Source organism: Heterocephalus glaber, unplaced genomic scaffold, assembly GCF_053883595.1.
Source record: "Heterocephalus glaber isolate CG9 unplaced genomic scaffold, H.glaber_assembly_v1.0 deba00001572, whole genome shotgun sequence".
NCBI classification, from domain to species: Eukaryota; Metazoa; Chordata; class Mammalia; order Rodentia; family Bathyergidae; genus Heterocephalus; species Heterocephalus glaber.
Window position 1 is genome coordinate 21,366,899 of NW_028258357.1, and position 26,235 is coordinate 21,393,133.

At 47.7% G+C, this 26,235-nt stretch overlaps 1 long non-coding RNA gene across 1 annotated transcript; it reads right to left on the bottom strand.

Moving 5' to 3' along the window:
- Nucleotides 1-284: 284 nt before the first annotated feature.
- On the bottom strand, nucleotides 285-24,938 carry LOC110349168 (uncharacterized). Its single transcript, XR_015443581.1, has 3 exons — nucleotides 24,752-24,938; nucleotides 4,533-7,278; nucleotides 285-3,387 (listed from the first exon to the last, which is right to left on the bottom strand). It is a non-coding gene; the product is annotated as an uncharacterized LOC110349168 (long non-coding RNA).
- Nucleotides 24,939-26,235: the final 1,297 nt, after the last annotated feature.

A 26,235-nucleotide genomic window follows, 5' to 3' on the forward strand; every position in this document is an offset into this window, starting at 1 on the left:
TTTGTAGTACAATTTTTATATACAGCACATTGTGTATTGTTTAACATGATCATCTGAGGTGTATATAATTTAATAGCATTTTTTGGTTTAGAAAGAGGGGGTCCCCCAATTGTAATTATCTTTATACATAAGATTTTTTCCTGGGATGTCTTTAAACAGAGTATAAGGTTGTATCAGACTCAAGGGAGTACACACTGGGACGAGACAACTCCCTAATACATAATGTAAATTTATATCTACATTTAAACAGAACTCAGACAAATTGAGTGATTCTGCCAGCTGAATCCAAACATTTCCAGTATGGTCCAATTGTTTCAGGGGTAATATTACCAATGTTCCAGAAAATATTAACAAGAAGGGGATGTATTTCCAACCCGTCCCAGTCTTAACTTTTTGTCTCCTGGTTGACTGATGACTCTCCATTTTTCCTCCGGGGTGTCCTCAGGAGCTGTTTTGATGTGGCAGTGATGTATCCACGGTGTTTTTCCTGTGACCTTTATGGCAGATGGTGTCATCAAAATCACCTGGAAAGGTCCCTCCCAATGTGGCTCCAGAGCCTTAGATGAATGTCTCTTTACCAGCATCAGGTCTCCAGGCTGAAATTTATGGCGGATGACATCAGGTTGAGGGGCCTGCCTGGCCTCCCAAACTCGATTTCACAGCTTCTGTTGGATTACCTGGAGGGCTTTTAAAGAATTTAACAGAGTAGGATTCTCACATTCTGATACATTTTCCAAATTTACCCTGGGCAGTAAGGGAGGTGGTCTCCCAAACATGATTTCATAAGGAGTTAACTTTTCTATATAAGGAGTGTACCTAGCCCACAAGAGGGCTAATGGGAGGAGGTCTGGCCAGCTTCTTCCAGTTTCTAAAACAAACTTAGTTAATGTTTCTTTTAAGGTTCGATTCATCCTTTCCACTTGCCCTGAACTTTGTGGCCGATAGGCACAATGAAGTTTCCAATCAATGTTAAGGGCCTTGGCCACCAATTGAGATAACTTAGCTGTGAAGGCTGGGCCATTGTCGGACCCCAGAGTATGGGGGAGGCCAAATCAGGGGATGAGCTCCTGTAACAACTTTTTACTGACTATTGTAGCTATCTCTCCTTTAGTAGGGAAGGCTTCTACCTATCCAGAGTAAGTACCTACCCAAAACAATGGGTACCTATATCCGTGGCTGGGCTTGACTTCAGTAAAATCCAATTCCCAAAATTCCCCAGGATGCTCACCTTGGCATCGGGTTCCCTTGCCTCTGGGTGTTGTCTTGGCATTTACCTGGGCACATGTCTGGCACCAAGCGCAAACATCCTGGGCCATGGCAGTCAGCTTAGGAGTTAAGAACCTGGAACTTATCAATTGTCTGAGTTTCTTTTTTTTTTAGGTGAGTAAACTGATGTATTTATTGAATTAGCTGTTGGCCAAGAGCCTGAGGCAAGCAGACTTGGCCATCAGGATGACTCCATCATCCATTTTTATCTTTTATAGCTCCTACCCGGGCATTTTGTTCCTCTTCCTCTGATGAGTAATGTGGCTTAGTCAGCTGCTCAGAAAAACCTTCAAGGAGCAGGGTGGGGGCCATCCCCACTGGTTTTCTGGCAGCCAGTTTAGCAGCTAGATCACCCTTTTGGTTTCCTGTGGCCTCCAGTGTGTCGGGCCTCTGATGTCCCTTGCAATGTATTATAACCACTGATTTAGGCTTCCATACGGCTTCTAGCAAAGATAGAATCTCATGTTTATTTTTGATGTCCTTTCCTCCTGACGTGAGTAGGCCCCATTGTTTATATATCTCTCCATGAACATGTACAGTTGCAAAGGCATACCGACTGTCCATATAGATATTAATAACTTTTCCCTCACCCAGGTTTAAGGCTTGAGTGAGGGCTATCAACTCTGCTCGTTGGGGTGAAGCTTCATGGCCTAGGGCAGTGGCCCATCTCGTTACTCCCTGGCCATCTACCACTGCCACCCCCGCATACCTGACTTCCTGCTCGATGAAGCTGCTCCCATCCATGAAGAATGTCTCCTCAGGGTTCCCCAGGGACACATCCTGCAAATCAGGCCTGGCTGAAGTTATGTCCTGGAGGGTCTCCTGGCAGTCATGTAAGGGAGTCATCAGGTCTGAAGCCAGCAGCAGAGTCATGGTTTAGGGTAGTGGCTTCTGTGAACTTGATCTGGGGCTGGTCAATCAGGAGCACCTGATATTGAGTCAGTGTAGCATTTGATATCCAACTCTCGAAGCCTCCTCATAGCAGGAGGAGACTGCATGTGGTGTGCTGATCATGAGCCCCTGACCCAAGGTTAATTTATCTGCCTCCTTTATGAGGAGGTCTGTAGCTGGGATGGCTCTGAGACAAGATGGCCAGCCAGTGGCCACAGGATCAAGTCTTTTGGACAGATAAGCCATGGGCCTTTTCCAGGGTCCTAAAGTTTGAGTAAGGACCCCTTTTGCCACTCCATCTTTCTCAGCCACGAACAATTGGAAAGGCTTTCTGATATCTGGGAGGGCCAAAGGTGGTGCCTGGACAAGGGCTTGTTTTAAGGTCTCAAACGCCCTCTGTTCAGTCTCTGTCCATACTAAGGGTGTGTTCCCTCTGGCTGTGGCTGGATATAAGGGCTTTTCGATCTCCGAAAATCCTGTAATCCAGAGTCAGCAGTAGCCAGCAGTTCCCAGGAACTCTCGCACCTGTCTTTTTGTGGAGGGTGTTGGGATCTGTAATATAGCTTGTTTCCATCTCTGGGACAATTGTCGAATGCCCCCGTTAATTTTGTACCCAAGATAGGTGACCCAGGAGGCACAAATCTGGGCCTTTTTGGCTGACACTTGATATCCCAGTTTCTGTACCAGTCTCAACAAATTTTTAGTAGCTGCCACACAGGTGTCCTGATCGTCAGCCGCTATTAGGTCATCTACATACTGGAGAAGGGTCACCTCAGGATGAGACACTCTGAACTGAGCCAGGTCCCTATTTAGAGCCTCATCAAACAGGGTGGGAGCATTTTTGAACCCTTGCGGCCATCTTGTCCAGGTCAGTTGTCCCAAGTACCCTCCTTCAGGGTCCACCCATTCGAAAGCAAAAAGGGGCTGACTGACCTCAGCCAGTGGCAGACTGAAGAAGGCATCTTTGAGGTCCAGCACAGTGTAGACTTGTTGTTGCAGGGGCAGGAGGCTCAGCAGGGTGTAGGGATTGGGCACAGTGGGGTGTACAGTCTCAGTTCTTTTGTTTACCTCTCAGAGGTCTTGGGCAGGCCTGTCATCAGAAGTACTAGGCTTTCAGACAGGCAGGAGTGGAGTGTTCCAAGGCAATTGGCATGGCTTTAAGATGCTGGCATCTAGGAGTCAGTTGGTACATGTCTGAATCTTTTCTTTTGCCTCTTTCATGATGGAATACTGTCGGACAGAAATAGACTGAGCATTGGACTTTAGGCTGACCACTATAGGAACTTGATGGCTTGCTAAACCAGGGGGGTTAGTTTCAGCCCACACAAGTGGAAACTCCATTTGTAAACCACCAATCAGCCCAGCTGACTTGTCCTCTGGCTCCGAGAACATCAGGTATGCAGCAGCCAATGGGCAAGTCACCAAAACTTTGACAGTCCCCTGTGGGATGCCTAGTTTTAAGTCTGCCTTTTCCTCTGTAAAGGTAATTGTTGCACCCAATTTTCTTAGCAGATCCCTACCAAGCAAGGGGTATGGACACTCTGGAATCACCAGAAAAGAGTGGGTCGCTTGCCTGTGACCCAAGTCTACCATTCGTGCAGTTGTCCGTTTATAACCCTGAGCATCCTTGCCGGTAGCCCCCTGTACCAAAGTCTCTCATGTTGTCAATTTTCCCAAAGGTTTAGTCAGTACTGAATGGGCTGCCCCAGTATCTACCAGGAAGTTGGTCGGTGTGCCCCTGTTTTTTAATTTTACCATGGGCTCATGGGGGCTCAATTTGAATGAGCCCTGACTTTCCTATTCCATATCTTCAAAGGTCAGAACCTCCTGTGTCTTTTTCTGGTTTTGTCCCTCTTTTTCCTTTTTGAGGGGGCACTCATTTTTCCAATGTCCAGTCTGTTTGCAATAGGCACATTGATCCCTTCCAAGCTTAGGCCATGGGGGTCTTTCTGGCTTAGGTCTCCCAGTCTGTTTACTTGTCTCATAGTTTTTGAGAGCAGCAATAGTAACTTTTCCTAGCCGCTTGGTGACCACCTCTTCTGGGGAGTCCCGGTTGTTAAAAACCTTTTGTGCTATACTCAGGAGCTCAGACCTGTTCTTTCCCTCAAATCCTTCCAATCTCTGAAGTTTCTTTCTAATATCTGGGGCCGACTGAGACACAAAAGCCCGATTTATCGTGGCTGCGTTTTCTGGAGCATCAGGGTTAATAGGTGTATAGACCCGATACGCCTCTAGGAGGAGCTCCAGGAAAGCCTCGGGGGACTCTGTCTTATTCTGTTTTACCTCACTCATCTTGGTCAAATTAGTCAGCTTTCTAGCCACTTGACAGAGTCCCTGTAAAAGGTGCTGGTGGTAACTGGCCAGGTCTCTCCTACCTGCATCAGTGTTGGGGTCCCAGTCCAGTCGGTGGGTCGGCACCTCGGCCTCTGCTCGCTGGGACCAAGGTCTGGGTTTGTCCCAGAGCCGCCTTAACAGCCTTTTGAAAAATCCGGTCCACTCCTCTGTAGTGAAGAGGGTGTGGAGCAGCTGCTGGCAGTTGTCCCAGGTAGGCTGATGAGTATGGAAAACAGATTCTAGGAGGTGAATCAGGGCCTGGGTTTTTTCTGAAAAGGGGGGAACTTGATTTTTCCAATTATAAAGGTAACTGGTAGTAAAGGGAATGCACACAAATCCACCACCTGGCTCGATCTGTTTTAAAGGAAGGACTGTGAACATTACCTGACTAGTTGTCCCTTGTGACTTATAAGTTTGCCCCGATTGGGTATGAGGGGGAGACAGGGTCAGACGGTGCAGTTGGAGCAGAGGGATTAGAGGGGGCAGAATCAGAAGGGGAGTCAGGATCTTCTCCAAGTCTTTCCTCCTGGGCCTGATATGGGGCTGGACGAGGTCAGAAGTCATCTTCATCCTGCGGAGCCTGGAAAACTTTATGTTTTAAAAGAGGCTTAGCAACAAACACATCCGCCGTCTCTCAGGAACTCTGCCAGTGGAGGAAATGACGGCAGACCTTATTTTCACTAAACCTAGATGACTGGGTGACCTTTGAACAGACAAGGAAAGGGGGGGTCCTCCACCGGCTCCATCCACACATCAGTGTAAGGGAACTGATCAGGGTGATGGGGCACTCCCTTTCCCCTAACCCGATTCCAAACCTGTCAGGTAGTATGAATGCTAAAACTTCCCACACTCAGTCATCCCACCCCGAATGACAGCCACTCTGATTGACACAGGGTCTGGAGTTTTCTTTTTGAGAACTTGATGCTGAATTCATCTGCTTTCTTTGAGGTATAAATTTGAGAGCAATGTTGTAAAACACATTTAAGGGGGTTGGAGGGGGTAGATTGTCTGGCTCCCATGGCTTGCTGTAGAACAAAACTGAAAGCAAAAGGCACACAAAGCAAGCCAACAGACAACAAACAACAGATACACAGATATTCAGACTATAGCCTTCTTTACCAAAAGGATAAACTGACCGGGGGACTTCCTGCCGTCCCGGTGAAGTCCCGGGCATGGGAATTAGCGCCACGTCCGACTTCCTTTTTGCCCTCTGTAAGATCCACTGACTGAGAATCATGAGATTCTTGCCTGACCTCCAGAGGCTTTCCAGATAAACTCCCTTTAGGATGGCTGGAACCACCCAAATCCTCCGCTTGGGGCCGGAGCTCCCAGGGCCCTGATCAAATGGTCAGGGTGGCCTCCCCAGGCCTATCTTGGGCCGCAGTGGCCTGAGACAGGGGCCGTCCACCAGACAGAAGTCATCGAGTGATGGTGATCTCGCTGGGGCCTCCAGAATTGTTATGACAAGCAAGCCAGGAAATCACCAAACACCAGGACAAAGACAGAGTTAAAAGTAGAAGGAGTTTTTTCATGCGTGCGGACTCCACTCTCTAGGAGAAGTGAAGCCCAGAAGCAGGGGACAGTACAGCTTTTAAAGTAACTCAAACAAAGAAGTTCAGGGAGGGACCAATACGTCCTTCAGCCAGCTGCAAAATATCTTTCACAACCCAGTTCTTTTTCATCCCACCTGTCTTGTCAAGATAGGGCCTTCTGTGGCTACAGGGTTTGGAGGTTACAGGGAGGCACCAGGCACCATCTGTTCCCGGGGAGCCATAAAGCATGTTTACAGAAGCAGAGTGAGCGGCTGTCTTGTGGGGAATTCCAGCACTCTATGAGGGGAGGGGTATGAGGGGAGTTCATTCACAGGCCAACATGGCGTTTCTTAGGTTCACTTTGGTCTCACACTTCATTCCTCTTTCTTTCATCTTTCCCTTTCAATCTTCCTTTCTCCTCCTCAACCCAAAACCAATTTATCACCTCTCAATACTTAAAACCTGACTTCCATTACCTTTCCTCAATGTATGGACTGAGAATCCTCGGCAACTAGTTTCAGAATTGGTCATCAATAACACATAAATGTAGAGGTTAATATTAGCTTATGAGTTTCTTCTCTTTTCTGTAATTTTCTTTCTGTGTGTTAATGGGGATTATACTTAGCGTCTTGTTCTGATCTACATCCCCAGAATTTTTTTGAAAATTTAATACAAGTTCTCTTAAGTTGTCCTAACTCACCTTGAACTTGCGTTCCTCCTGCCCAAACCTCTGAGTAGCTCGGATCTATGCATAGATCACAAATTGTGGAGTTTTTCTTTCTTTCTTTCTTTCTTTCTTTCTTTCTTGCTTGCTTGCTTGCTTGCTTGCTTGCTTGCTTGCTTGCTTGCTTGCTTTCTTTCTTTCTTGCTTTCTTTCTTTCTTTCTCTCTTTCTTTCTTTCTTTCTTTCTTTCTTTCTTGCTTGCTTTCTTTCTTTCTTTCTCTCTTTCTTTCTTTCTTTCTTTCTTTCTTGCTTTCTTTCTTTCTTTCTTTCTTTCTTTCTTGCTTTCTTGCTTTCTTTCTTTCTTGCTTGCTTTCTTTCTTTCTCTCTTTCTTTCTTTCTTTCTTGCTTGCTTGCTTGCTTGCTTGCTTGCTTGCTTGCTTGCTTGCTTGCTTTCTTTCTTTCTTGCTTGCTTTCTTTCTTTCTTTCTCTCTTTCTTTCTTTCTTTCTTTCTTTCTTTCTTTCTTTCTTTCTTTCTTTCTTTCTTTTTGCTGGTAAAATTTATGCACAGTGAACTGCACCAATCTCATGAATCCTGTTTGGTAAGACAAAGACTGTACACATATTTGACCCACATGCATATTAAGATATGAAACATTTCCGATACCCCAGAGAGCTCCTCGTGATTCTTTCTGATCCATATCTGTCCTAAGGCAATGAGCTTGCTTTTACATCTATCATCTTCCTCATTCCTGTACTTTTTATAAACCACAGATTAGTGTTGCCTTGGTTCTTTGTTATTTATTTATTCATTGATTGAAGTGCTTTTTACAATAGGTTCTCACTACATAGTCCAGGGCTGACTTGAACTAGCTGACTGTGGACATTGCGATCCTGCTGCCTCAGCTTCCTGAGTGCTGGGACTATGCCGCATGTGTCTGCATAGGTGTCCTACTCCCCCGAGGTAATGACAATGGAATCCCAAGGTAGTAGACAGAACAATGCCCCCACAAGACGCACATGAACTCACTCCTGGGATCTGGGAATGGGCTGTTTTCCAGGAGAACCTTCTGTTTGGAATTTGGTGGCTGATCTTTATACTGCGAAATGGGGAGAAGATTCCAGATGATCTGACTGGGCCCAATGGAATCACCATGGTCCTCAAAACACAGAAGAGGGGGTAGAAGCAGGGCAGAGAAAGAGATGAAGACTGAAGCTGGGGCACAGATGCAACAGGGCTGTCTTTGAGGATGGGAGGAAGCCACCAGCCCAGGATGGCAGAGGCTGGGAGCTGGTAAAGGGCTATCCCCTGCCCCTGCACACCTATCCCCCCATACACACCTGAGTGTATCCAGGGAGACTCGTGTTGGGCTGTGGACTGTTACATGACACATCGGGTCCCTCTCAGCCCTGAGTCTGGGGTGAATGGCCACAGAGTCATGGTGAGTGTGGCTGTGGTCAGAGCGCTGTCCTTCTTCTCTCGTGTGAGGTTAGTGAGACTCGTGGTTTGTTCACCTGTCCAGCTTCTGCTTCACTGCAGTGCGGAGTAGGATTCTATGCCCTGGGCTCAGCTGCACCTGTTTCTCCACACTTCTGTGACAAGCTTCTGTGCTCCCTTCATGTCGGGACTACTGTGGTGGTAGAGTTTTGATTGACTCTTGTTTGGGCACAAAAGAGCATCTGGTTTTACATTTGAGACATGGGCTGGCTATGTGGCCCAGGCTGGCCTCAAACTTGCACTGGGCCTCCTGCCTCAGGGAGAATTCACTTAACAGAATGATGACAAATATTGGCTTTTCTGGTTCCTTAGCCCATTTCCCACTTGCCTTGAGAATACTCACCAGCAGCGATGTGCCTACATTTATCCCAGGATAACTGCAGATCAGTCCTAGGCTTATCCCTAAAGTGTGCCACAGAATATCTCACTTTATCATTATTTTCCCATTGCTCAGGGATATTTGTAGTTTTTGGAAACAAGAGGCCTCAATGCACACATAACCTTGTGTTTTTAGTTGTCTTCTTCCCATTGACAAAATGTAATTAATTCTTGCTTGCTGAAAATTAAACGAAAGCTGGCATTGAGCTGCAATTTTTTCCTAAGAGAAAATTTAAGCCAGTGGATGAGGCCACCTCTTCACTCCCAGAAAAGTAGCCAGTGCCCAGGTGTCCCTGAAATGGGTCTCAGATGACAGCAGCCCTCAGGAACTGTACAAAGTCCATCTCCCAGCAAAATTCAATCAAGTCAGGTTAAGGCTGTAGAAAGACTGTAATGTAGAATAGAATGGAAAATAATTCTTTCAGGAGCGGGACCAGAGGAGAAAATGAGAATGCTAATAGCAGCACCACTTTATGTAAAGAAGGGAAATATAAATGTGTCCATGCACGCATTTGTGAGTCAGCTTTCCCATTGCTGGGATACAATATTTGACACCCATGAGTTAAAGGAGAGGCTTGCTTGACTCATGGTTTCATGGGATTCAGTTCCTGGTTGGCTGCTTCAAGGCAGGAGCATCATGTCAGAACTATGTGGCATAAGAAAGCAACTCAGTTCATGGCAGTGCGAAGCAGAGCAGGGATCAGTGCCACAGTGAGTGGAGGAGGGACCAGATATAGACCCAAGTTCACACTGCATGGCCCACCCAGAGTGAGTTTTACTAATCCCCTGAGACACTCCCAAGCTGATCAAGTTCACACTCCATCTTACCCATCACCCTGCTTTTCAGGAGGAAACTACTGACTATCCTTATGTTTGCTCTGGAAGGCTTCATCACCAGGGTCACGTGCAGAGAGGGGCTTCTGCCACAGCAGAGGGGTCACCATGCACAAGGGTGATGACTGTCTCCGTGGGAGTCCTGCCCTGGCCCACAGTCTCCGCAGTGCTCTGCTGTCACCAGGGCTGGAGAGGCTGCAGAGGAGGCATCCACGTTGGGGGTTTCATGGAATCCAGTCAGTACCAGGCTACCCTTGGGCTCCTTTTCCTGGGAATGCTCCTGGGTGACAGGGAAGGCAGCAGCCACTGGACAGTGCAGGACCTGGCAGCACACCACCAGCTTCTGGAGCCATTTGTCTTTTTTTTTCCTTAAACTTTTCTAGCTATTGTCTCAAGCTGGATGTGGTGGCACACAGCTATATTCCCACCTCTGGGAGCTGGGGAGGATGAAGAGGATTGTCACTAGGTGGAGGCCAGCATGGGCTACCCAGTGAGTTCAAAGCCAGCCTGAACTACATAAGACCCTGTAAAAAAGGGGGGGGGGCATTTCTTGTTTATTTGCATACTTGGTAATTTCTTATCAGATTTTTGGCATTTTGAATTTTACATTATTATATACAGGATTTTGTTTTATTTATTTTGTTAGAAATCCTACCACCAGGTTCAGACCTTAGGACATATTTTCCTAGAATACCACAGAAGTATCTGGCTCCAGTTATATCATGGTGTTCCACCCAAAGCATCATGTGCTCACTGGTGGGGATTTGGGGAGGTGATTGGATCATGGGGGCTTGAATCTCATCAGTGGATGAGTCCACAGATGAGTTCATAGCTAATGTGATGTTAGAGATGGACCCTGGCTGCAGGAGGTGGGTCACAGGAAAGTTGGCCTGGAAGGGCCTACCTCCCTCCTCCTCCCTTGATCTCTCTGCTTCCCACTACCCTACCATGGACTGTTTCTCCTCTCTCAGGCCCCTCTGCCATGCTGCCCTGTGTTGGAGCCAGCAAACTGTGGACTGAAACCTCTACAAACTGAGCCAAGGTAAACCAGAATGACACTGGGTGGCCCTAGTTATTCCATCTCCAATTGTTTGTGTCCATAAGCAGACCCCTTCTCTTGAGTTTGAGCTCTATCTATTGAATTACTTCTAATGAGTGGAGTACACTGGGGTGTTGTTTCTGGGAAGAGGCTACAAAAACACTGATCCAGCTCTTCTTCTCTTCTCCTTCTGAGCCAGTTGACTTGTTGGGGTTCCCCTGTGAGAACTTACACTTGGCAAGGAACCGAAGTTGGTCTCCAAGCTGGATGTGGCCCCAGATGCCTGGAATCCCAATACTCTGGGAGGCTGAGGCAGGAGGATTTCATCCTCTATTTAGCCTGGGCAATTTAGCAACTTAGCAAAACCTCATCTCAAAATAAATAAATAAATAAATAAATAAATAAATAAATAAATAAGGCCTGGGTTTGTAGCTCAGGGCAAAGACCTTGGTTCAATCCCCAGGAGGAGGAAAAACACAAATTGGCTTCCAGCCCCATGCAGGGAGGAGCTGAGACTGCCCCAATGCCCCCAGGAGCGGATCTTGCCAGCTCCTGTCTGAGACCTGGAAGCAGGTCCTCAGCCATGGGGGCTTTCAGGTGACCACAGTTCCCCAATGGCTGCCGGCAGCCATGGAGCATTTACAGCCAGAGGCACACAGGCTTCTGGCCACAGCGACTGTGAGGTAAGTGTTTGCTGTGTAAGTCCTGAGGCTGGGGGTCCTTCATTCCATCCCAGTATATAAGTAAGACAACCCTGCAGGGAAGGAAGGAGATTTCCACATAAACTCTTGTTTCTTTCCTTTTGGTACTGGGGTTGACCCCAAGGCCTTCATGCTGAACTACATCCCCAGGCTTTATTTTCTTTCTTTTGAGACAGGATCTTACAAAATTGCTAAATGGCCCAGGTTGGGCTCAAACTTGAGATCCTCATGCCTTGGGCTCCCACAGTCCTGGAATGACAAGCATACACCAAAGCACCAGGCTCCTTTTGCTCTTTCAAACAGCTCCAATGGAAACTGATAAAATCATAGAGAAGAATGTTTACACAAAGTGAGGAGTAACCAAGGGGAAATACTTCGAGTTTCAAGTTTCATTCATCAGAAAAATATTTGTTTTCTTGAGAGAGAGTCACACTGAACTCACTATGTAGCCCAGGCTGGCACTGAAATTACAGTGATTCTCCTGCCTCAGCCTCCTGAGTGCTGGGATTACAGAAATGCACCACCACTCCAAGCTGCTGATTTAAAAAGCAGATCACATTAGGTACAGCATCATGATGATTCTATTAAAAGTATATTTACTGAAAATGTGGAACAATCTCATACACCTGAGTTATCTCCATGTGAAGAAACTTTATTGTGTCCTACCTCCACATTTTATGTATTTTTTACATAATTAGGTATTAATCATTTAAAACTCCACTTGGCTGTTACCTGTCAGAAATAATCCCTGTTACCCATCGTGCCTCCTGTCTCCTCTACTGTCTTTCATGTCTCCCTCCTACCCAGGTTTCCTCCACAGCTTTCATCCACCAAGCTCGTGCACATGGTACCTGTGTCTTAGTTACTTTTCTCATTGGTTAGACAAACCCAACACGCTAAGTTAAAGGGGAAAGGTTTCTTTAGCTCACACTTTGTAGGGGTTTCAGTCCATAATTGGCTGGATCCAAGGCAGGGTGGCACATGGCAGAGGGGAAACAGTTCATGGTGGCAGAAGGCAGCGAAGCATCTTCCTACACCTTTTATCTTGTGCAAGACACTTAGGGCAGGCAGCACTCACACCCTCAATCCTAGTCCCCTTGAGCCTAGTATTGCACCATGAAGCAACTCCACAAAAAGCTCCACCTATGACCACATGAGGCTTTGGAGGACATCAAAATACAAGCCATAACAACATTTTCTGCTGTTTTTTTAGTTGCAGAAATATTTAGTGATGCTTAATATTCACCACCAAGGCACTGAGTCAGGCACTGGGAATCCAGTGAACTCGGCTTGGTTAGGACCCCAGGGGCAGAGATTGAATACTTACAGGCTGTTCTCCATTTGAGAACAGATACTTACTGAGATTCTCTGAGGCACAGGAGGTACAGTACCTCACTGAGCAAAATCAGCCTGTGTATGATGCTCATTTCCTAATGGAGACATCGATGGTGGTGATAAGGGCTGTGCGAATCTTCTGGGATGGAGAGAGAAGGAGGGAAACACTTGCTGTTTAGAGCAGTTGGGGATCATATTTGGAGAGAGCCCTGCAAGAAGTGAGGGCCCTTGGGCCCGGGATTTAGCTCAGTGGTGCAGCCGCCTGCCTCGAAAGTGCGAGGTCCCAAGTTCGATCCCCAGTACCAAAAAAAAAAAAAAAAAAGAAGTGAGGGCCCCAAGCGCCAAGACTATGCACAGCAGAGTAGCAGGGAGAGACAGTCGTGTGCTGGCTGGGGCTGGCTTGCATGTGTGAATTGCACGCATCTCCTCCCAATTCCAATGTCAGTGAAGTCATATTCGTAGCTTGGAATCAGGCTGGGAGAGACTATTCATGCACAATATCCTGTGTGCTACAAGTCAAGGCCCTTCGTTTACCCCCAGAGAGCCACTTGTTAAACATTTCCCATGCTGCTGGAAGGAAGGAAAGGTTAGTACAGAGGCCCTGGGGTCGGAGTGTGTGGTCTGCTGTGAAACATCAGGGCACCCAGGACGGCTTGGGCAGAACAGAGAAAAGGGTCAGAGAGGAGCTCAGAGCAGTCAGCAGCAGGGTCAGCAGGACACGGGGTCTGCTGGACTTCATTCTAAGATCGAGGTGGGTCATACATGGGTTTTGGGTAGAGGAGTGACAGCATGGGACTTAAGCTTTCAACAGGACCACAGGAGGGAGAGCTCAGGAGGCTGGTGGCTGGCTGTGGCAGTGGCCTGCATAGAGGTGTTCACCACTGGATAGTGGCAGAGGCGGTGAGAATGCCACTTCAGTTTACTCATTTTTCTCAGGTACTATTAAATAATAACATTTACAACATGCTCAGCATGGTGGGTGGCATGATGGCTGATGTGTCACTGAGACAGGGCTGACCCTGAGGATGGAGGGGGGCGACCCCATCTAATTAGGCAGACAGAACCTCAGTCTCAGTTGGTGAGTGCTGGATTCAGGCTAAGTGAGGAGTTAGAGGACAGAAGCCTCCCTCGCTATGAGTAGAAGGCCTGGGAGGGGTGGTATGGCTCCTATCTTGATGTCCCCATAGCCTCATGGCCTCCAAGGTGGGGCTTCTGGGAGGTGACTGGATCGTGCGGTTGATGGTCCTGGGTGGGTTCCTCCACCAGTGAGTTTATAGCTGAATGTGCTGTTGGGAGGTGGGGTCTGGAGCAGAGCTGGTCACTGGGCAGTGACTCGGAAAGGTCTGCCTGCGTCCCGGCTCCTCCCTTCACTCCTTTCCTGGCCGCCGTGATGTGAGCGGCTCTCCTCCGCCAGGCCCCTCTGCAGTGCCCTTTCTGCTTTGGAGCCGGCCAGCCCTGGACTGAAACGGGAGCCACAGTAAACCCCTCCTCTTCCGAGTGCAGGCATCAGGTATTTTGTCCCAGTGATGAGACAGAGCCTGAGAAAGGGCGATTGAGCCAAGAGGAACTGCTATAGCACGGGCTCGGGGATGGGGAATGAAAAGGAACTGCTTAGGGCGCCCACGCCTGCCAGTGCAGGAAGGAATCAGACCGCAGCCTAACCCTCGGCTTCTCCGGTCAGCGAAGGAACAGGCGTGACTTCATCACTCAGTGTGCTCCTTAGACCACCAACCATCCAGGCTGCGCATCATCATGGTGCACTTCAAATTCACTCTGTCATTTTACCACTTCCTGTGATCCCCCAGGAGACATAAACCTCGGGCTGGTAAGAGCTTCTTCGAACCTTTGAACCTGTGGCCCAGCGTGACCCGGGAGGTCTGAATCCTGGCAGATATTTGCAGAATGACGCGTGTGTGCATCTGAGTCCGGGCAGAAGAGGGACGGGGTGGGGGTGGGGTGGATACCTTGTCAGCTTCTCAAGAGGCTTGCGATTGACAGCACTGCTACTGAGACCAATAGTAACCGTATGGGGAAACAGAGTCAGTCCAGGAAAACTACTTGGGTCTGCCATTTCATTTATTAAAATAATTTGATAAAGCGATATGCTAAAGCACATGAACCCAGTTTAAACACTTTACCGAAAAGCAGTTGCTCATCATCAGGCCTTTGTGATCTTATTAAATATGCCATGTCATTTTGGTCCGGTGAATATTCATTCCGACTGGAATCTCTGATGGTAATATATAATAAAAAATACTTCTTGGCAAAACCAGAAATATTGTTGTTTTCCTGGGGATTTAATCCAGGGCGTTTAAACCAGTGGTATTTCCCAGCCATTTTTATTTATTTTTGTTTTTGTTGTTCTTATTTGAGACAAAGTCTCACAGAATTTCCCAGGCTGGCCTGAAACTTGTGATCCTCCTGCCTCAGCCTCATGCATAGCTGGAATTACAGATTGTGTGGCACTGCTCCCAGCTTGTAGGCACGATTTGCTATGTACATCAGACCAGGATCAAACCTGGTATTCTACACTTTGAAAACGTTTTCTGCTTGTTATTTTCATGCTTGTTGGTTCCCTACAATCTCTTCGCCTAATCTTCTAGGTAATAAGCATGTTCTGAGGGCTTCTTCAAGCCAAAGAACTAAGACTTCTTCCTGAAAATGAGTCTGCCTTTTCCTCTGTGGAAGAAATCAATAAAGGCTTTTCCAGAATCTGGAGGGAAGGAACTGTGCCCTGACTAAGATGGTGGCACAGGCATGAGGAAGAGGGGCTGGGCTCTGGGGAGTCAAGGGACAGGACTTGCTAACAATGCCTGTGGGTGTGACAGACAGGAAGGAGCGAAGGGTGCAGTCAAGGTTTTTGGCTGAGCCAGTAGAAGAGAACTGCAGTTGCTGCACTGGAAAGGAATGTGAGAATGAAGTCACAGGATAAGTTTGAGATCACCCAATGGAGGCTCCCCTTTCCTGTGCTGTGTCTAGGTGAACACATTCTGTCTTCACTACAGCTCTCTATTGTTTTGTTTTTTGGTGCTTGCTTTGTTTTGCCACAGGGTTTCACTATGACGTCCAAGCTGGGCTTGAATCCACCATGTAGCCCAGGCTGGCCTTAAACTCACGATCGTCCTGCTTCAGCCTCCCAAGTGCCGTGATCCCTGGTATGCACCTCCATGCCCACCTGAGTAGGTCCTGTTCTTACCCCTATTTATGGATGAGGAACTGAGGCTTCACTTCCATGATACCTTGGATTCCTCATTGGTGAAGTGAAGATGACGAACTCCTGAGTTCCCTACTATGCCGCCTCTCGGGAGGAGAGACTGATGCAGGGTTACAACAACATCCGGAGTTGTGTAAGGAAAGCCAGAGGAGCCAAAATTGTACAAAGCAGAAGCATTTTCCAAAGTTTGCCCATGGAGTTAAGAGTCAAAGAAGCCCTCAAAGAGAATGTAACATTAGGATCAATGGACATTGTCTCCATTATTTTTCTGGTGGGTTGGACAAAATACCCAACACCCAAAGTTAAAGGAGGAAAAGATCATTTAGCTCAAAGTTTATAGAGCTTTGTGTATAATCGGTTAATTCCAAGGCAGGGTGGCATGGCAAACAGGCATCGTAGGGGAGAAACAGTTCATGGTGGGCAAGGTAGCAAAGCAAGTAAGCAAGGGCTCTTAGCAGCTTTTTTCTGCCCCTTTTATAATACAGGCTACAGGGAAAAGGGTGGTACCAAGTCAATCAGAGTACTGATTTAATAATAACCCACCCTTAGTCCTATCATTGCACTGTGAATCATATTTAGCCACACTCTAGATTTAGCCACCTCTAAAAAATCCCCACCTATAACCACATGAGGTTTGGGGGGAACATCTAGACACAAGGCATAACAGTCATGCTAAGAAGAATTTCAGGAAGAAGACTAGAAAAGGAATGAAAGAGCATTCTAAGCAGAGGGAACTAATTGAGCAGAAGCTGGGGATAATTTTTTTTTTTTGAAACAAGGTCCCACTATGTATAGCAGACACCTCTCCCCAGTATTAGCAGGCTACAGTGGCACAGGCTTCTAGCCCCTCCATAATTTGGCTGTGTTACATTGGAAGTAGCAGAGCTTGGCTGAGTTCATTTCCAGCCAAGGTCAACTGACTGCAACTAAATTATTCCCCTGTGAATTAACCATTCATTCTGCAAAGATATTCTAGTGCCCTCATTCCACAGTCCTGCCTGTGATAAGCCACTAACAGCAGGTGTCCTGAGGCTGCCCAGCTCCTCCTTCCCATGGTTGTAATGAATAAACACTGGATGTCCTTGGGGTCCTTTGTCTTGGTTGCCCAGAGCAGCTTGGATGACCCAAGACTCAGTTTCTTTCAAGTTTCTGTCTCTGTGTCTTTATTCCTTTGTTACTATCTCACAGACATCATACTGGCTCATAGAAGATCAAGATCACAGCCAGGGTTTTTGACAACATCTCATAGCTATGTAGAAAAAAATCAAGCAGGATTTCATCATCAGTGTGTCGGTGGTCTGTTTTGGCAGTTTTAAAGGGACAGACAAGTCTGGTTGAGGCAGGAGCATTGCAAGTTTAAAGGGCTGGGGATGGAGTTCAGTGGTACAGTGCTTGGCCAGCATGTGTTAGGTCCTGGGTTCAATCCCCAGCAGCATACGTGGACACACACAGAACTCGGGTGAGTAAGGCAGGTATGACCATGTGAAAGGTTTTTTGTTTGTTTGTTTTTGGGACAAGATCTTGCCATATAGTTCAGGTTAGCCTTAAACTCACTATAGCCAAAGCTGGCCTCAAACTCAAGGTATAGTGTTCTGCCAGGCTCAGTCTCTTAAGTGCTGGGATTAGAGGGGTGTGCCATGTCACACACCACAGGTGAGGCCATTCCCAGCCAACAAAACAGGAAATCTGAAAGAAGAACAAAGATAAGACACCATGTCCAGATGCTTTGGTTCCAGGAACTTTGATTACCTCTGTACTGCCCCTTCTCAGAAGCATGACCACATTCTCTCTACATCCCAAATTCCTTAAAACAGCAACTACTTTCCAGATGAACCCCGAGCAACCTCCCATTTAAAGCCTTTCTTCTGCCCTTGCTGAGGGCTGACTCTCTTCTTGGATTCAGCTCGCTTGCACCAAGTGAAATACACAGCTTGATTGGTTTCATAAGGCCTAGAGGGGTGCTCTCTCTCCTCTCTGAGCCTTTAACACACAAAACGCTTCTGAATATTTTTGAGAAGATTCTGACCACCCAGCATGGCATATTCTATTTTGCTAGAACAAGATCCTAAACATTCCATGCTTGGGCTGGGGTTGGCGATACCAGTGGGAAAGTCTATGATCTTGGAGGTTCCATAGAATCCAGTCTGGCACCAGGCAGTGTCCAGGCCCTGGGACCGTGAGCAGGAACATGGGCTGGTGCTGCTTGCTGAGCTCCTCGATGGCCTCCACGGTGTCCTGCAGACCACCGCCCTCCCTGTGCAACAGCTGAAGGTGCTGTGGAGGCCGCAGCACTGCAGGTCCCAGGGATGGGCTGAGCACCAAGGGCGATCTCACTGCAGAGTCCTCACATGCACGATGTGGGATGAACTAGGCCCAGGCCTGGAGAAGACCTCATGGGTCCCCTTGGGATTCCCATGGGGTGGGCTGCACTTCCACCTGGGTCCTGGAATCTGGACTCTGGGAGCAAGCAGGCCTGATACTGAGCCTCCACAGTGCCCCTGACTAAGGCTGTGTCTGCTCCCACAGCACAGGAATATGACCTGGGAGCCAGGCATGGTGGCCCTCACTTGTGATCCCAGCATTCAGAGGCTGAGGCAGGAGGATCATGAGTTCCAGGCCAGCCTGGGCCACATAGTGAGTTCAAGGTCAGCCTGAACTGCATGGTGAGAGCCTGTCTCACAAATCGAAACAAAAGGCTGATATGAATAAAGAAGTAACCAGGAAATGACCCCTGATGAGGACAGTGTGTGTAGACATCTGTCCTCCACAGAGAAGGAAGGAGTAGCTTCACACTGCAGGACCTCACAGGACACTGCCTTGGCCACGTGGTCAGTGTTAACCTCCCCAGGACCAGGCACATCTGACCAGCTGCCTCCCTCTGTGACCCCATGGAAGGACCCAGTGTTATCTGCAGGATCTTGTCAGGAATGTACAGCCTGAATCTGATCATGGGAAGTACCAGGGAGACCTCAACAGAGGAATATGCTAAAATTACTGTGGCTTGTCGTCTTCAAAATCTTCAAAGTCATACTGGGTGTGCTGGTGCAGGCCTGTCATCCCTGCATTCTAGGAGGCTGAGGCAGGAGGAACAGAAGTGGAAAACCAGCTTGGGCAATTCATTATTTCACATTTTCAGTTATGCTTTTCCTTGTCTTCTACTTTGTTAATGAGGAAATACCAGATAGATGTCAATAGAGGCACATTCTGAAAATTCTTTGTTCCATCTTCTTCAGAAATTTCAAAGTCATGCTGGGCATGGTGCTGCTTGCCAGCAATCCCAGCACTCTGTGGCACTGAGGCAGGAGTATCCCATGTTCAAGCCAAGGTGGGGAATTTATTTTAATTTTTAATTATGATTTTACTTGTCTCCTTCTAAAGATATTTTTCTGTGGTTTTTGGCATAAGGTCTTGCTACATGGTTTAGGCTGACCTTGAACTCACTATGTAGCCCAGGCTGTAATTCATAGCCTGGGCAATTTAGCAACTTAGTGAGACCTTCTCTTGAAATAAAAAACAAAACAGGTGTGGATGTATGTCAGTACTAAGGGCCCCCATTCAACAGGTTCGATCCTCAGTACCAGAGAAAAAAATTCATACTCATGAAAGATAAAAAAAAAAAAAAAAGACCATGGAGGCCTCACACAATTTGGAGAAGACTGGGTGCCTGTTATAGATTACTTTCAGGGTGTCCCCCTAAACTCTCCTATGTTCACAGGCAGGGTTTTGGGGAGGTGACTTCTTCTTGGGAAGTGTATACTCCTCAGGGGATCCACCCATTCAGCCCTCACCAGCGAATGCGCGTTAGGGGGTGGGGCCTGGCAGGAGGCGGTCCCTGGGGCGTGGCCTGGAAGGGTTTATCTTCCTCCTGCTCCTCCTTCTGTCTGCTTCCTGGCCACCCTGCTGTGAGCAGCTCTCCTCCTCCCAGGCCCATCCACCTCGCCCTTCTCCCTGGGAATCACTGACCACAGAAGGACCTGGACTTCTACAACTGTGAGTCAAAGTAAACCTCTCCTCCTTTAAGCTGGGGGTGTTGAGGATTGGTCTCAGACATGAGGAGGTGACTAAGACGCTGACCTGAAGGAGGAAAAAGCTAAGCAGGAGGTTACTTAGGTGGCTGAAGGCTGAATACAGATTTTGGATCTTGTAAGAGTCTTGTGTTCATGCTGAATTTTCTGCCTTTTATCATTATACTGTCAATGTACAAGAGAACATTTTCATGCCTAGGCTTTCCCAAAGATGTACCGAGGTGGAAGCAGACATGAATTCCAAAACTTGCTGTTGAATCATTTTTTAGATGGTTAGAGAAGAGAGAGAACGATAGAGGGCCAGGAATGCAGTTCAGTTGCACCTGCCTGGCAAGCGAAAGGTCCTGAGTTCCATAGCCAGTACTGGGAAATAAAAGTGAGAGAGAAGGCTAGAAAACATGACAGAGTAGCATGGAGCAGTTGTCTGTGCCTGTCAGCCCAGGTCCTCCTGAGGGAGTCAGGAACATCTTGAATTCAAGTCTAGCCTGGGCAACTTACCAAGGATCTGTATCAAAACAGAAAAAAAATGATAAACAAAAAGGGGGGGTACCTGTTTTTCAATCAACAAAATTGGGTCAGAGGAATTGTACTTGTGTTGTAACTTTTCTGTGAATGTGAAATTATTTCAGAGTGAAAACTCCAAGCAGCATGGAGGCACAGTGACCTAACCAATAGCTTTGGCAGAATCCCCCCAAGACAGAGAGGGACAAGGCAGCCCAAGGGTGCTCTTCCTGTGCCTGTTCTCTGCAGCCACCTCCCTCCCAACACCTTCTGTATTCTCAGCCAAAGAAACAGGAATTAGCTGGGTACACTGGTTCACTCCTGTAATCCCAATACTCCATAGGCCGAGGCAGGAGGATCGCCATGAGTTTGAGACCAGCCTGGGCTACACACTATGTTCAAGGCCAGAGTGAACGATATAGGAAGATAAAAACAAAGAAGGGTTCATGACTAGGGATGCTGTGGGCTGTCTTGGCAGAGTCAAAGGGAAAGAGGGCTCTGGCTAAGGATAGAGACCTGCAGGTTCCAGGACAGCCTGGGCCACTTGATGAGATAATGTCTCCAAATAAAATTCTGAACAAGGGCTGCAGATGTAGTTCAGTGGGAGAGCACTTGCCTCGCATGTGTGAGGTCTGGGTTCAATCCCCAGGAGCAGCACAAATAAAAAACTGTGTGGGAAAGACAGGTAGGCGTGCATGAAAGTCCAGCATTCTTACTGTTTTTGAGGCTGTGCCTTCTGTGTGGTTCAGGTCGCTGTGACCTCGCTCTGGAGCACAAGCTGCCCTTGTACTTGCAGTGATCCTCCTGCCTCTGCCTGCCAAGGGCTGGTATTAGAGTTGTCTGTCACCATCCTGGCCAAATGAAAGAATTTCAGTATGATGTTTGTACTATTAGAGCATTTTTTGGTCTTGATTTTGGTTTTTGGTGCTTTGAACTGGACACAGGGCCTTTGACCCCATTTATCCAAGACGTGGAAGTGACATCAAGGCGTCTTTTCAGCAGTGCTGCAGATGGAACTCAAGGCCTTGCACAGGCTAGGCAAGCTCTCCAGCTCTGAGCTGCAGCCCTGCCCAAGGCTGTGGTCTTCATCTCTCAGAATGCTCAAGCTCCGAGAGCCCCCCTGGGCTGACCCCTGCTGGGTTGTGAGCGCTTCACATCTCAGAGCTAGCACCACCCATCCTCATGCAGAAAGCACTGACATGTTTGTTTCCTGTCTGTGCACTGTGTGGAAGCTGCACTTCATTCCCAAGTGGTCCCCGTGAGCAGTGGCCCCTGGGTCTGTGGAGAGCACAGGGCTGTGCTGGGTGCCCAAGCCTTGGCTTCTGACTGAGCGTGGGTGTGAGCTGTCAGGACACAGTGCGGTTTCTGTGCAGATTCACAAGATGTTGTCACCACACCCCTGCACCTGCTGCCATCCCTCCAAGCCTGTGACAGCATAAGCATGTGGGTCTTTGCTGAGAACATGGCGCTCTGCATCACCTGAGGGCTGCTGTCACTGAGACTCTTTTCAGGCACACCTGGACATTGGCTATTCTTCTGGGGGTAGACATGTGGCCTCACTCACTGGCTTTGATTTTCCTTTAGGAATAAAATCGTATCTCAATATCAGCCTTCATTTAATATTAGGTAGTAGAATTCTAACTATATTTTGTAAATTTAAATACTTACCCTAAAAACAGAATTTTATATGTACAGTGGTGTCTTTTGTCTCCAAGAGTGCAGAGACACTAGAGCAATGGAAAAATAATAATAACATCAAGATATTTTGTAGCACACTTGGTGGGGAAGGTTAGGACTGTGCTCCGCAGTTATGCTGCAGTAAATTTTGTAGCCACAGCGCTGCTGATGAGCATTCTCAGGGCAAGTGAGGAATGGTTAAGGAACCAGACAAACCCAGTATTTGTAATCAGTCTTTTAAATGAATGCTTCCTGAGGCAGGAGGATCGCTGCAAGTTCGAGGCCAGCCTGGGATACATAGCGAGACACTGTCTCAAAAAAAAAAGATCAATCTTTGACCTTTTTGATGCTTTTTGGTTTCCTGCTCAATTTTTTATTCAGGACATCAAGAACTTGGACACGAACCTCAGTCCCTCAGGAGAGAACACCCAGGTTTCACTACTGGTTTAAAAAAAGGAAAATGAATAAAATATAGATAGGTAGTGATGCTATTGGTGGCATTATTGTTGTTATGGTGATGATAGTTTAACGAGATTGGGTGTTACAAAATATGGACAAAGAATTATGTAGAAAATGACAGGAAACATTGAGGAGGAAATGATTAATGCTGTTTTTTTGTTACATCAGGATCGGAACTCAGGACCTCACAAGTGCAAGGTAAGCAATTTTTTTCTTTTGGTTTCTTCTAAGACAGAAGATGGCTGTGTAGAGACTATGTGGCCCAGGCTGGACTCAAACTCATGGCACTTCTCCTGCCTCAGCCTCCTGGGTGCTAGGATAATAGGTACAACCGATTCCAGATTGCTTAGGTAAGCATGGAGTGGTATCCTGAGCCATTTTACCTTTAATTTTTAGACAAGGTCTTCACAAATCTCCCAATCTGGCACCCAACTTGGGAATCGCCTGGGTCAGCCTCTTGTGTAGCTGGGATTCCAGCTGTACCCCCTGCTTGCTGCCATCCTCTTGGTTTTCCAGAGGAGGAAGCAGAACTTGAGAGGTCAAACTGCCTGTGGTCACAGCTAAGGAGCGAGTGATCAGAGGGTGGCTTTACCCTGGTCTCCGTGACTCTGGGGCTGCTGTTGGGTAGAAGCAGAGGGTTTGGTCCAAGATTCTGCTTCTGCTCTGCGTCCCAGAGCTGAACGTTCAGGTTATGCTGCAGGTGGTCAGAAAAGACTTAAAGGACAAACATGAAGGAAAGCAGGTGAGAAAGCTACCCAGAGAATGGAGGAGGGTGCTTAGCAGGGCTGCGTCTGATGAAACATTAGTATTCAGAACACAGCTGGGTGTGGTATCCACGCCTGTGTGCCCAGCACCTGGGAGGCTGGGACCAGAGCATCGAAAGCTGCAGCACAGCCTGGGCAGCTCAGCAGCTTAGCAAGGCCTTGATTCTAAACAAGAAATGAAAAAGGGCTGGAGATGTAGCTCAGAGCAAAGGCCCTGGATTCAAGCCCAGCACCACAGGGGGAAAATCTGAATATAAAAGGAACCCCTATAAATCAACAATTAAAAGCCAAATAATCCTTATGAAAGAATGGGCAAAGGACTGGAATAGCTATTTCTGTGAAGATAAACAAATGACCAACAGCACAGGAAAAACTGTCAGCCTCACTGGTCATTAGAGAAATCCAAATCAACATTATAAGGAAATACAAACTCATTGTATTCCTCATTTGTAAGGAAATACAAAGCCATCAGGATGAACACTGCTAAAAAGAACAAGTCCAAAGAGAGATAAAACAGATTAAAAAAAGAGAGACAAAATAATATGTGCTTGTAAGAAGGTAGAGAAATTAGGACGCTAGTGCACTGTTGATGGAAATGCAACATTTGTGGGGAACACAGAATTGTGGGAGATCAAAGAGTCAAATTTCCTTAAAAATCAGTCATCTCAGTTCTGGGTGTATACACAAAGGAACTGAAGAGCAGGTCTAGAGGAAATGTCTGCAAACCCACGTTCACTGCAGCACTGTGATTAAGGGTGTGAGTGCTCCCAACCTAAGTGGTCTGAAGAGGACCCAAGGGAGAGAAAGAGCTGTTTGCCCCTCGGTGCCTTTGTTGTGTTCCACGCCATGCACTGTGGCCCCTCTACCATGAGCCACTGTGCTTGGAGCCAGCCAACTATGCACTGAAACTTCTAAGTGAGCTAAGTAAACCTCCCCTTTAACACTGGGTGTCGAGTATTTTGTCTCAGCAACGAGGGAAAAGTAACTGAGCCAGATGCCTACTGAGGGGTGAATGTGTCAAGAACATGTGATTTGTGGATTTGACTGTGTATTTTTCAGCCTTAAAAGGAAAGGAGTCCTTGGGCTGGGGATTTAGCTCAGTGCTTCAGGTGCCTGCCTCGAAAGTGCAAGGTCCCTTGTTCCATCCCTGGTACCACAAAAAAAGCAAAACAAAAAAAAGAGAAAGGAGTCCTGCCACATGCTACAGCATGTGTAAAGCTAAGGACGTTATTTTTTGTGAGATAAACAAGTCCCAAGCAAAGAAATCTGTGATTCCTTTACATGAAGTAATTGTATGCACAGAAATAGCAGAATGATGGTTCCCAGGGAAGGGGAAAGCAGGAGTTGTTCAAGGAGTACAGACGCTGAGGTCTGTAAACTCACTGATTTATTCCTAACTGGATGCTGTTCCGCCCTCGCCTGGCTCGGGATCTGCTCCCCGAGGAGTCCCCAGCACCTAACTGGAGCCACAGGCGCAGGGCTCAGATGCAGCTCCCTTACAGTCACCACGACTCTAAAATTAAATTTATGGACACAGAGAAGAATAAACAGCCAATTCAAAGCCAGCCTGCTCTACACAGTGAGACTAGGTCTCCAAAAATCAACAGAATAAGCAGAATGTAAGAATAAATCTACTTTTTTACCTTTCCGAGGGTCCACATCTGCGTTCTCTGCGCAGGGCCGCCCGAAGCCATGCTCTTCCCGGCGGAGAGTGGGGGGGAACCGAGCCTCGCCAGCTGTTTTCTCCCGGACGCAGTGAACGGGCTGATGCGTGAATGTGGAAACCGCCAAAGCAGACCTCGGCGGCGACCTGGCACGAGCAGGAGGCCCATCAGTAGGCCCGTGCCTCTGCCCAATCCTCGGCCCAATCCGAGGCCAAGTCCGAGGCCCAGTCCGAGGCCCAGTCCGAGGCCCAGTCCGAGGCCCAGTCCGCGGCCCAGCCCTGGACCCAGCCCTAGACCCAGCCCCGGGCAAAGCCCCAGGCCCAGCCCCGGGCCCAGCCCCGGGCCCAGCCCCAGGCCCAGCCCCAGGCAAAATGTTTGGCCACCAACTAGAAATAGGGGCCCAGTTTGTAGCAGCGCGCTCACCTTGATTTCCTCCAATCAGGATCTTGGCCCCGCCCTCTGGGCTGAGCCTCCTTCCTGCATCCCCACCCCTTTCCCCTGAATGCCTGCGGAGCCCTGGAGTCCACGGTGAGTCCTGAGCCTGGGAGTTCTGTGCCCACCTGGGAGAGGTCAAAGTTTCAGTGTCCAAACAGCTGCTGCCAGGTGATGGTTGAGGAGCTGAGGGACAGGGGAGGGGCCTAGGGAGGACCCCACCTTCCAGGATGACCCCAGCCCTGGGGCAACTTAGCAAGACCCTGACTCAGAAAAAATGAAAGTAAAAAGGGACAGGGATGTAGCTCAGCGTCAAGGCCTTGTATTCAACCCCCAGTACCACGAAAACAGCGAGAAGGGCGACTTTGGAGCCGGGCACAGCTGTGCACACTACCAATCTCAGCATTTAGGAGGCTGAGGCAGGAGGATCAGGAGTTTGAGGCCAGCCTGGGCCTCCTAGTGACAACCTTGTCTCAGAAAAACAAAAACAAAACAAGAAAATGATAACTTTTCCTAAAAACTGCCTGTGAGATGACTTTGTAGAACCCAAAGCTATGATATCTAACTGCTGAGTGAGGTGGTGCAGACCTATAGTTCAGTGTCTGGGAGCCTGAGAAGCAAAGATTGCCTGAGTCAGGAGTTCAAGAGCAACCTGGACAGCATAGTGAGACCCCATCCCTAATAAATACCCCAAACCACAGTTACTGTTACAGGAAAGCTTCTCAGGGGTAACTAAACATCTAACTTAGTGCACATCTGTGAGAAAGCTCCAGACATTCTATAGGAGCAGCTGGTGTTTAAGTGGTAGCCGATCCCATATAACGGGGCCAGTTCTGGTCATTAATTATTCTCTAATGCTCAAGCACTGGACATTCGGAATTTATTCAAATGGCTTTTGTGCAATATTCAACATTTGTGTAATTTACTTACTTTTTTTTTTTTAGTCAGGGTGTTACAATATAGTGCAGGATGGCCTTGAGCTCACTGTGTAGCCCAGGCTGCCCTCAAACTCATGGTCCTCCTGCCTCAGC